The sequence below is a fragment of the Dermacentor variabilis genome, chromosome 5, assembly GCF_050947875.1.
Source record: "Dermacentor variabilis isolate Ectoservices chromosome 5, ASM5094787v1, whole genome shotgun sequence".
In the NCBI taxonomy this organism is placed as follows: domain Eukaryota; kingdom Metazoa; phylum Arthropoda; class Arachnida; order Ixodida; family Ixodidae; genus Dermacentor; species Dermacentor variabilis.
Window position 1 is genome coordinate 29539843 of NC_134572.1, and position 12403 is coordinate 29552245.

The following is a 12403-nucleotide window of genomic DNA, read 5'->3' on the forward strand; positions in this document are numbered from 1 at the left end:
AATGAGGATTATGTTAGCGTTTTTCCAAGATTTCGGTACGCTCGAAGTCATGAGACATTGCGTATACAGGGTGGCAAGTTCCTCTAGAACAATCTGCCCACCATCCTTCTACAAATCTCCTGTTACCTGATCCTCCCCAGCTGCCTTCCCCCTTTGCATAGCTCCCAAGGCTTTCTTTACTTCGTCCGGCGATACTTGTGGTATTTCAAATTCCTCTAGACTATTCTCTCTTCCATTATCGTTGTGGGTGCCACTGGTGCTGTATAAATCTCTATAGAACTCCTCAGCCACTTGAACGATCTCATCCTTATTAGTAATGATATTGCCGGCTTTGTCTCTTAACGCAAACATCTTATTCTTGCTTATTCCTAGTTTCTTCTTCACTGCTTTTAGGCTTCCTCCGTTCCTGAGTGCATGTACAATTCTATCCATATTATACTTGCTTATGTCAGCTGTCTTACGCTTGTTGATCAACTTCGAAAGTTCTGCCAGTTCTATTCTAGCTGTAGGGTTAGAGGCTTTCATACATTGGCGTTTCTTGATCAGATCTTTCGTCTCCTGCGATAGCTTACTGGTATCCTGTCTATCGGAGTTACCACCGACTTCTATTGCTCACTCCTTAATGATGCCCACAAGATTGTCGTCCATTGCTTCAACACTAAGGTCCTCTTCCTGAGTTAAAGCCGAATACCTGTTGTGTAGCTTGATCTGGAATTCCTCTATTTTCCCTCTTACCGCTAACTCATTGATCGGCTTCTTATGTACCAGTTTCTTCCGTTCCCTCCTCATGTCTAGGCTAATTCGAGTTCTTACCATCCTATGGTCACTGCAGCGCACCTTGCTGAGCACGTCCACATTTTGTATGATGCCAGGGTTAGCGCAGAGTATGAAGTCTATTTCATTTCTAGTCTCGCCGTTCCGGCTCCTCCACGTCCACTTTCGTCTATCCCGCTTGCGGAAGAAGGTATTCATTATCCGCATATTATTCTTGTTCCGCAAACTCTACTAATAACTCACCCCTGCTATTCCTAGTGCCTATGCCATATTTCTCTACTGCCTTACCTCCAACCTGCTTCTTGCCTACCTTGGCATTGAAGTCGCCCAAGTATAGTGTATTTTGTTTTCACTCTACCCATCGCAGATTCCACGTCTTCATAGAAGCTTTCGACTTCCTGGTCATCATGACTGGATGTAGGGGCGTAGACCTGTACAACCTTCACTTTGTACCTCTTATTAAGTTTCGCCACAAGACCTGCCACCCTCTCGTTAATGCTATAGAATTCCTGTATGTTACCAGCTATATTCTTATTAATCAGGAATCCGACTGCTAGTTCTCGTCTCTCCGCTAAGCCCCGGTAGCACAGGACGTGCCCGCTTTTTAGCACTGTATATGCTTCTTTTGGCCTCATAACTTCACTGAGCCCTATTATATCCCATTTACTCCCCTTTAATTCCTCCAATAACACTGCTAGACTCGCCTCAATAGATAACGTTCGAGCGTTAAACGTTGCCAGATTCATATTCCAATGGCGGCCTGTCCTGTGACGGCAACAAATAAATGCTAACATAAGGTATTCGTCAGTGTCATCTCAAACTAAGTACAAGGTGTTAGCGGCATTTTACAGTTAGTATTGAGACCAGCTGTTTATTTTGGATCGGCACCAAGCCGGGAGACCGTTTTGATTTCCGTCTGGCAGATGACGCCACAGCACTAGGGTTCGTGATGCGCAAAAGTTTACTTATCAGCGTATCTAGTCCTGTTCCTGCAGAAGGCAGCGCATGCGCAGAGGGCCCAATGTACTGCGTGTCACGATAGCGTTGCACGCGTATCACGCGAAGGTCATACTCTCGAATGAATTCTTTAAGTGCTAGGAATGAGCCTATGGCCCTTAATGTCTAACAAAAATGCTCAACATTGATTCATTTGAGAGGGAAAATATTTTCTTTATATTAAAGCGTTAGGGTTGAGTTTTCTCTCCTCTTCAGTCTAACTACAGCTTATTTCTGCAGCCTCTACGACAATGAGAAGCACACTACTTGCCCCGGTAACGTTTATATTTCTATCTAGTCGAGAAAAGATACTCCTTTCTTCATCCCATGATTGCAGAAGTACGACGTGGAGCGTCGCATGCTGCAGTAAAAAATTATTGGGACGTTCCACTTCGTGAACGCGGGTTACACGCAAGCGTAAAGTGCTGTTCCGGACTTTCTAAGCTAAGTCGTCTTGCCTGACGTACGCATTGTCGCAAGCCACCTTGCACGCCATTGCCCGCGCCTTTTACCGTTGTCGTTCAGCTCGTGCCTGGAGCATACCGATGACTTCGGGGTTAGTTGACTCGTGCTTGGCCTGACGCCGCATGCGTTGCTGCTCCGTCCTTCTCGCTCGGCGCTGGGCCTCTCGATTGCCAGACGAACCCGGTACATCCATAGCGCACACAGAGTCCGTAGCAGCTGCCAGAGTAGGTGAACCCAACGCGCCTCCGCCTAGCCTCCTCCTCTGCGACATTCTGCCTCCTTCCTCGTCCCCCGCTCCGCCGCGCGTTCTCCGTGCCTTCTTCGGCGCGCGCTCCTCCTCCTCACGTCCAGGCACCCTCCGCGTCGGCACTCGTTTCCTTCTCCAAACTCGGCGGCCGGACTTAATCTCCCCGGTTTCAAGGACGGGGCAGGTACGCTTGCGCGTAAGAACAGAACTGCAGAGGCTGGAGGATAACTACTAGCAGTTCAATCAGACATCACGCTTGGTAAAATATTTCTTGAAAACATTCCTGACAACTGCATCTTCTTGAAGAATGATCCAGAGAAGGTCACTAACAAGCGTGTCTTTCTATTAACCACTGCGAATGTATTTAGTCGGGAAAAGTTCACAAAGTGAATCTGAAGCACGCCAATGATGAAAGAAACATGACAGCAAACTATTTTACTGCAACCACCTGATATTATAAGCGCAAATGGCGTTTGCAATAAACTTGACTCCGCATTGTTCTGCAAGAAAACGACACATAGTGTATCAATTACATAAATTGTTAAGAATAATAACAGTGTAAGAAAAAAAACGTGAATCTAAAATAAGCTATACATTATAACTGTTCGGCTATGAAAGCTGTCGCCAAAAGATAGCACAGGCCTCGAGCATGCGTTTAGAATAGTTGTTCAGTCATCACACCTCCTAACGGGACACTAGAAAAAATTTTTTTAATATGTAAGCATTCTTTGGGGGGGGGGGGGGGGCGAGTACTCCAACAAAATCTTCCCATCCCAGGAAAAGTGTAATGCTTTGTATCTGCAAGAAAATGTGTAATTTGCGAGTTTAAGATAGTTAATTGTTACATTAATGTAAATCTAAATGATTGGTAGCTTTATAAATGATAAGGAACAATTGAAACCAAGGAATAAAAGAAAATTGATCACAGAGGATGCCCATATGATCATGCATAGGGCTACCACGGCCACTGGGCTAGATAGAATATGCACGGGGAAGCCTCCAGTAGGCGGAGCGAACGTGAAATTTGCGGCTGGGTAAACGTGAAATATGGAGGCGCGACAACTGCAATTTTGGGGTGGTTCAGCATGAAACTTACGGATGGGCCGACTTAAATTTGTGGGTTGACCAATTTGAAATTTAGCGCGGGGACAACTAAAATTTGGGGGTAGGCTAACTTAAAATTTGGTAGCGGGCCAACTTCAAATTTAGGAATGAACCAACTGAAAATTTAGGGTGGGCCAACTTGTAATTTAGGGGTGGGCCAACTGATATTTGCTGGTAGGTCAACTTGAAATTTAGGGGTGATGCAATTAAAATTCGGGGTAGGCCAACTCGAAATCGGAGGTGGATGAACTTGAAATTTAGGGGTGAGCCAACTGGAAATTTGGGTGGGGGGAGGCAACTTAAATTTGGGGGTGGGCCATCTTGAAATTTTTGGGTGAGCCAACTGAAATTTCATGGTGGGCCAACTGAAACTCCACATCTCCGGTGGAGTTTCAGCATTCGCTATTGTTATTAATGCAAAAGCATTATACAGGGTGCTTCATCGAACACTTTCAAAAAATTTTGAGGGTTGCCTGTGGCAAATAGCGCCATTCTAGTTCATGAGCTGGTCTGCTCTAAAAGGTGAGCATAACTTGCAAAAAGAATGAAATGCATAATCGGGTAACTAACAAAAATTCACTAATTCAGTTTTAACTAGTTGCCTTATGGCCCCTGTTGCAATTTACAAATTGTAGCCGTAGAGTTCGCAAGGCGCATCCACTTCTAACCAATTCTCAGGATAACACGCTTAGAGAAATTAATTCCCTAACTTAGCGAAGAAAAACATTGGTGTTCCGGTTGCTTTTGTGCGTCAGTGCATAAAACGACGTTTTGTTAAGAAAGTAAGCGGAACGACAGCGCATTTCTCAGCAAAGTTCGGGAATTAATATCTCGAAGCTGGGGCCATTCTGAGAATTCGTTCCAAGTGGATCCGCCTTGCGAACTCCACGGCTAGAATTTCGTAATTGCAATATGGGCCATAAAATAATTACTTAAAAGTTTAATTAGTGAATGCTTGTTAATTAGCCGATTCTCAGTTTCAATTTTTATGCAAGTAATGTCCGCCTCTTCTGGTTGACCACCTCGAGAACTAGAATTGTAGTACCTGCCACAGGAAACCTTTAAAAAGGTTTTGACAGTGTTTCCAGAAAAACCCTGTATGTGTTGGTCTGCTAAGCAAGAGGTCGCGGGATCGAATCCCGGCCACGGCAGCCGCATTTCGATGGGGGCGAAATGCGAATACACTCGTGTACTTAGATTTACGTGCACGTTAAAGAACCCCAGGCGGACAAAATTTCCGGAATCCCCCACTTCCGCATGCCTCATAATCGGAATGTGGTTCTGGCACTTACAACCCCATAATTTTTTAAACACCCTGTATATCCAATGGGACAGAAAATCCGACGTGATCAAGTAATTCTACTTAATTAGCCGATAGCGCAAAAAGTAAAATCACGTAAAATATGATTGGATTCACGTCGTGTTTCTCAGCAAAGTTTCTGCAAACAAAATGAATTACTGACTTTGAAGGGAAAATTTAGTAAGTTTCAGTCTGGGTGCGAATCGACCCCGGTTCTCCAGGGTGTGGTAAGACCACGCTTACATCAAGCCACGGTCATAGTTGACTAAATTTGTACCTAGTGCGTGCGTCATTGCACACGTCTCGTCGTAGCCATCTGGGTAAGTAAACGTGTTAGCTAGTGCGCGCGTCGTTGGGCACTTGACTGCCCAGCCAATGGGAGGAGGTGACGTCATCAGTCACTTGTATGACCTTTGTAGCAATACAGAATATAGTAAATGGTATAGCAACGTTAATTAGCAGTAAGTATGGGTAATTATTACCAGTTAAAGCTAACTAAAGCCAATTAAGGAAACATAAGGGGAAGTAAAGGGAAAGTAAAGTTAATTAAAGTGAATTAAAGTGGCTTAATGTGATGTAAAGTGAAATAAACTTAGAACAAGTTAGACCAAGGTTACTTAAGGTGGAGTAAAGTGAATTAAGGGGAGGTAAAGTGAATGAAGGTGAATAAAGTAGATTAAAGTCAATTAAATTGTAGTAAGGTGGATTAAGGTACCGATGAAAAGTTAGAGTCAGGTGCCTTAAGGAGCAGTAAAGTGAATTTAGGTGAATTAAAGTTAGTTATAATCTGATAAAGAGTATCAATGTGGGTTTGAATGTTTTCCCGGTACATAAGTAACTGTCAATATTTTCCGCTTCTTCCGTACGCAAGTTGACTGGTTGCCCCCGTGGCCCCTTCTAACACCAGGTTTTGTGATCCAAGGACGACGGCAAAGAAATAGCACAATACGCATATAGATCTCCTATCATTGCTCAAAATTGATCGAAGTCACTGCATGGTGCTTAACGAAAACTTGCTTGTGTTATTTAGATTGGCTCTTGAAAATCTCACATTTTACTATAAAGCGAACCAGAATTCATGTTATATGAAAGAAATACAACATTTAAAAACTAACTCTACTAATGAAGTGTGAATACCTGGGAGTTTCCAAATTATTTACATGTGGTGGCACAACCACTTAACGGCATTTTTCGCCTCATTCCACATCCGGACAAGTTAGTTCGCTTATCCGCCTCTCCTATCGGAATACTTCTGGCTTAGTTTATCACTTAATCGAGTCAGAATTTTTGAAAGCTTCTATTAATTGCTGAATATAGGCTGTTTCCTTCTTATACGTCTACTTTATTTTATTGCCATCAAAATTTTTTCTGTGCTAGAAAACGACCATACGTGTACATGGCCAAGAAGTTATGCTATGGCAAAAGGGAAATTGTATATCGCAGATATACAACCAGACATTTATCGCCAATGTCCCTTAATGCATGGCGAGCTTCCAAGGAGCTGCTGCAGGAAAGCGATAAGAGTGCCGAGAAAGGCGAACTCTTCTGTTCTCGGTCTTCTGTGCTAATTGGAGAACAGATCACAAAGTAGCCTCCCGTTAGAAGACGCACGTACACTTTGCTTCCAGCTAGTTTAGAACCAGTGATCCGAAACTTATACGATGCCACTCGGAGTATTGGTAAGCAGTACCCTTTCTGTTCGACTGGAGCGCAGGTGCTTGACTAAGTTTCTTGGACTTCTGTCACGTATACTTTTTTGTTTCAAACAAACTACTTTATTGCCTCTGATTGCCCAAGGAACCCTCTCAGAATGGCCAATCAATACCTGCTTTTCTTTTTTTGGTGCATCAGGTCCACTACATGAGTTTTCTTTATGCCACTAAAGAGCAAGGTCGATCTCTGAGCTTATATACAAGCTGAACTAAAACTAAACGTTGCGCAGTTGCTGCGTTGTTGCTGTCACATTACTCACAGGAAAAAAAATATTTTGACAAACTTTAGCAGCGCGAATTTTCTCTGCAGACAAGAATAATGCTTATGGCCGAGTTCTCAGTAGTTATTTGGCAAGGATTGCTCTTCTAAGAAAGCAAGCAGTATTCAAGGAGAAAAGAATATTAGCGTTGTTGTAGGCTTGTTTTGCCTGTACAATGATTGCTTAAAGAGCAAATTTTGTGCATCGCTTCTTTTTCGTCCGGTGCATAACTAGTTGCAGTTGCTCATCATCAACGCCGAGTATACCCAACCAGACATTTGGCACCCTTCGTGAAACATTTTGAGGGAACTGGAAATTACTTCTGAGTGCTACTTTTACGCATATTTTTTTTTTTACCTCAGCAGCAGCGCTTATACAACCATGCAACTTCGAAAAGGAGCAACTTATCGTAAGTGACACGTCCGTCGAATAAAATAATATATATATATATATATATATATATATATATATATATATATATATATATATATATATATATATACAGCTTTCTTGCACTGAGGCTTGCGAGACGAAATGTTGTTATTGTTGTTATGGGAACATGCACAGCACATCACGTAGACATAAGCGCAGTATTCCGCAGAGCTCTCCTTCTCTGCTTGTGTAAAGATTGAATTGTTTTCATATGAACCGCTACGCAGAAAAACATTGGTGCCATTTACTTATCTTTAAATGATGGCATTTTCATGCTGCGCAGCCTGTCCCTAAAGAGTTCCTGTGCAGCTCTGTGCCGCTTCCGCTGGACGCGTTCGTTCGCTCACATGCGCACGCGTGAAGCATCGCTCGCGCTCACTTCTTCCTTGTGTTGGTGCCGCATACCAGGACCGACGGAAGGCTTGCATGTTTTCGCAGCACAATAACGTACGAATCCTTCGCTACAAATGCTAATGCGTTCACCCAACGCGCTAACGAAAAAAAAATGAACAAAGATGGTGAGAGATATGGTGAACGTGATGTTTCGCCTTGTCCGGTGTTTCATGCTTCAGCGCGCATTTAATTACACGTCGTTCCTTCATAGGACAAAACTTTCCGCTTTGTGAAAGGACCGAGAAACCAAACCTTGAACTATGTGGTGCGACTGGCAATAATTACCTTTGGACATTCCGTGTATATATATATATATATATATATATATATATATATATATAGGTATAGCGCCGTTACTTAGCACTGTTTTATTATTGCACAGATTATATGGACAGGTAAAAATGCGCGTATTACAAGACGGGAGGCACTGCGACAATTTGCTTGAATTCGTAAATGTGGTATATAGGTCGCGTGCCATTTTTAATACTCATGCGAAAAATGCTGCAACACCTTAACTAAGATACACGAGAGGCCTACTGGGGCGCTATCCATTGAATATAAATGTTTGAAAACTTATTTTTTTATTGGTAGTCATTGTTCATTGTACTCAACTTTCGAATACCATTAACAGCAACAGATGCGAATGGTACTCCTGCATAAAAATTTAGACATGGATAGATAGCGTGTAATGGTGTTACTAATTATTCGAATTTCGAACTAATTATTCGAAAATAGAAACAGCGTTTTTTTTCTCTTTTTTTCATAAAAGTGATGTTGTGTAAGATAGCAAGCAGTGGTAGTTTACTTATTCGAATTAAGCTCGCCTAAATGTGAATGGTATTTCTGTGATAAACACGGTGAGAGGCAAAGTGAAAGTAGTGGTATTTCTTGTTCGTTGTATTTAAGCTATTTTAGCTCAAAAGCAGTGGCTCGTGAGTTGATTCAGGTTTAGATGCCCCTAATCGTGCAAGGCTGTAAGTGAGTTTCTATAAGATCTGAAAGTCATTGCAAAAAGTTTAGAAAGCCCTCTACGACCGACGAGGTTTTTCGCCACATATTGAGCAGGGCCCACGCACATTGTCTGAGTGCAAGTTCAAGTTCAAGAAGATGGTGAGTCAGGTTCTTGTCAGCATCTAGGACTCATGACAAGGTAAGGTACCAAATTGTTTCCTAACGCTGACTGAGGACTAGTTTTTATTCTTGCACACGATGCAGTTTTGATCTTGCGCGTAGTCTTGAGACACTATGGACCTAAACTGTACTATAGGTCTAAACTGCACCTGCATCCTTTTATGAGCTCCTAAAAGCTGTGCATCGGTTTCTTTCTTATTTTGCTCTTAGTTGTACGTCGGTTCTTCTAACTGATTCAATGATAAAATGAAAGCTACATTTCATTTCAGCGTTATCGTTGCAACTACTTTGTATTTGCGAAACAAGTAATATAAGTGACTGTACTATCTATATCTTGCAAAACGTTCTAATTATTAAGTACATTACTTTAATAGGAGGCGTGTATGTGAGTCGGACGGGGAGAAAATGGATCATGCTTGTGAAGTAGGCTAATTAAGGTAAATATTGTTCGCGCGAATGGGAAAATAGGCTTGAAAAAGAAACGCTGCACAGAACAACAAGAAAGAAATTAGATAAGAATTTCAGTGATGGGAACCAATTCTTGCTCTGAAAGAAGGGATTGATAACGACAGTACTTAAGAACTCAGTTGCTTCATTTTCCTGTTTTGTCGAGCAATGTAGCTTGTTAACTTTGCAAAGTTGCTAGTGTACCGGCGTCTTTTTGCCGCGGCTGACTATTCACTGTTTTAATAATTTTTCCTCGGAAGAATAGGTACTGAAACTATAGTAATGAGTGGACTAGCTTTCATCTAGCGTTTACTTACTTCTTAGTCTGCGCAGAGCACAACGGCAAGTTCTAAAATAGTAAAACGTTTTTCTTCTTCTCTTTCTCCTTCTCTTTTTATTATTCTGACGCACAGGTTTCACTATTCCTCGCTGTTGTGAACTGCTTTTATTGATTTTTCTTCAAGTCGTTGGGAGAGTTGCTAAAACCATGGACGTCCCCTGGATTTTTCAGTCAATTAGCACATCTGTACGCCCTGCTCTCAGCAGCAAGAATTGTTTTGTTCTATTACGCTTTGACGAATCTGTCGCGCCGTTTCCTAATCCGATATTCAAGCTTTCTTTTTCTTTTTCTATTTTGCATCTGCAAATACTTACATTATTAGCTCGTTCGAATGTCTATTAGCAGTCCTTTTAGCAGTCCTTTAGTCAGTTGCTATTAGCAGTCCTTTAGTCAGTTGCTATTAGCAGTCCTTTAGTCAGTTGCTATTAGCAGTCCTTTAGTTAGTTGCTATTAGAAGTCCTTCGATATGGACGTTAGAGCCATAGGTATAGTAGGCTATATACTGCGCGCAGTCATTGCATGAATATAGCCCCGGCACAAAATACTCGTACAATGATCAGAAAACATGGAGAACGCAGGAGATGAAAATTCAAGATGATGAGCAAAACGAGAACAAGGTGAAAGGAGGAGCCAACGTTTCTACAAGAGGTCTTTTCTGTTTCAAGGCCTGAAAAAAACAAGTCCATTTGTCGAAACGTTGGCTCCTGCTTTCACCTTGTCCTCGTTTTGGTCATCGTATAATGGTGGAAGCATTAGAAACGCGGCAGTTTTCTGTATGCGCTTCATTACGCGGTAGATGCGCTGATATTTTTTTTTTAACAAATGAATGAACTATTTTGCTTCGCTCCGATGTAGTGGCATAACGTAGTGCGTGCAACATATTGATGGAAACAGTCTAGAGGCGCTCGATGCTACTAGCTCATTTTCTGTATAAGGAAATTTACAAGTCGGAAATTTCTCGCCTCTGCCTATCCCATGACTTTGTTTCATTGATGCTAAGCATTGTTTGCATCATTCTTCGCACGTTTTGGTAGGCAGGTAGGTTCTTGTCTCGCCTGATTTACGTAATAAGTAAAGAATGCGTCACCGATGGTGGAATCGAACCTCGGGCGTCGAGCACAGCCAACCGGGGCTCAAACCGCTACGCCATGGTCGCCCACATAGCTCTCTCATTTAGAGGCAGCAATTTCTTTGGAACATTTGGGGCGTGCGCCACGTGCCGCATTCTCGTATTCTTTCCCTACGACAGGCCGCGCTTTGAGGCGGCCTGTTAGAATGACTTTCTGCGAGACCAGCCTGCTTTCCCCCGTACGTTCCTCATAGTATACGCAGCAACTATGCGACGTTTACCAACTTCATGATCGCCAAAGTGAATCGTGTTTTAACATTTCTTCGCTGGAGTACGAATGCCATCTTCGTTTAACACACACCGCATGACAGGCATAGACGTGTAGGGTTGTATAACGCTTAGTTACTGATGACGTTACAATTCTCGCTTACTCTCGTCCTCTGCCTGCCCATGTAGAACCCCAGGATTATTATGTCATAAGCGCCTGTCGAACCATGCGGGCGGAGAAATCATGCGTTTGCTGTCATACGATTCTCTTCAACATGGTCATTGTCGTGCTGTTGTCGTCACACACCCGTACTCTCCCGACACCACACACGCAATCACAGTATCGCTCGAAAGGTGAAGCATGGATTGCGATAGCGCATTACTAGACACCTGTGCGAAGTCTTAGTTTTATTGGCCGTACAAGTCGCAATAAACTTTCGCTTACTAATTAACAAGCATGGCGTCACACCTGCAAATGCAAACCCTATTACATCTCACTGGATGACCGCGGACTCGCACTGAAACAACGCCGGCGTGATGAAGAGCGGCACCAGCGGCAAGTGAAAGCTTCATGCTGCCTCTAGCTTCAACGCCTCTCCGAAACTTGAGATTACGCGACCTGCAACGCTAGGCGAGTAACACCGCAGCGTACATGAAATCACAAACAACAGCAGCTCGCCTCTACTTTGTGCTCGCTGAAGATTACCTCTAAGATAGGACGCGTGCGACGGCACTCAGCCGTGCCACACGCCGCAGCAGCCGGGCTCGTGGAGGACATGCCCGCTCACCTGCTTCCCTTCCTCCCCTCCCCCTTTAGCACGTATAGCATACGGCGCTGTTGGGCGCAATATATGGTCTTATCGCACTTACTTTATAAGGAACATCACGGCGACGTCAACCTTCCAGAATAGCCAACTGGACACTTAATCTGGTTAACTTCTCTGCCTTTGACCTCTGGTTTTCCTTCTCTCCCTCACCGCGACGAAGACGACGGCGACGACGACGACGGAAATTCGCCTGCAGTGTTCCTATAAATGTTACGGCAATAGAAGTGGACTCAGAACAGTGTCGCTATTTAGAGGCATCTTGACAATTATATTTCGATGACAGGCGTGCACATAAGGGCAACAAAGAACGCGAGTTCACGACTTGTGTAATGAAAACCACTCCACTATCACTTTTGTGAGGCCGTAATTGTCAGGAGTCAGCAGTATACGGGACTGCCCTGCACGACAAAACGACGAAGTGAGCACAAAAGAACTAAAGGAGCCACTATTTGGATATTCAAGAAGTGTGATCATTATGACGGGTTAAACAGATTAGCATAAGCGGACGCTCTACAAGACAAGCAAATAGTAATTGGCAGGAATCCTTTTGCCCTGTCCGCTCTTGGATCTTTCACTTACTTTTTTTTTTCTGAGAGGATCTCACAGGCCTAGTGGCACAATTTTTCAGAATTGCACTTT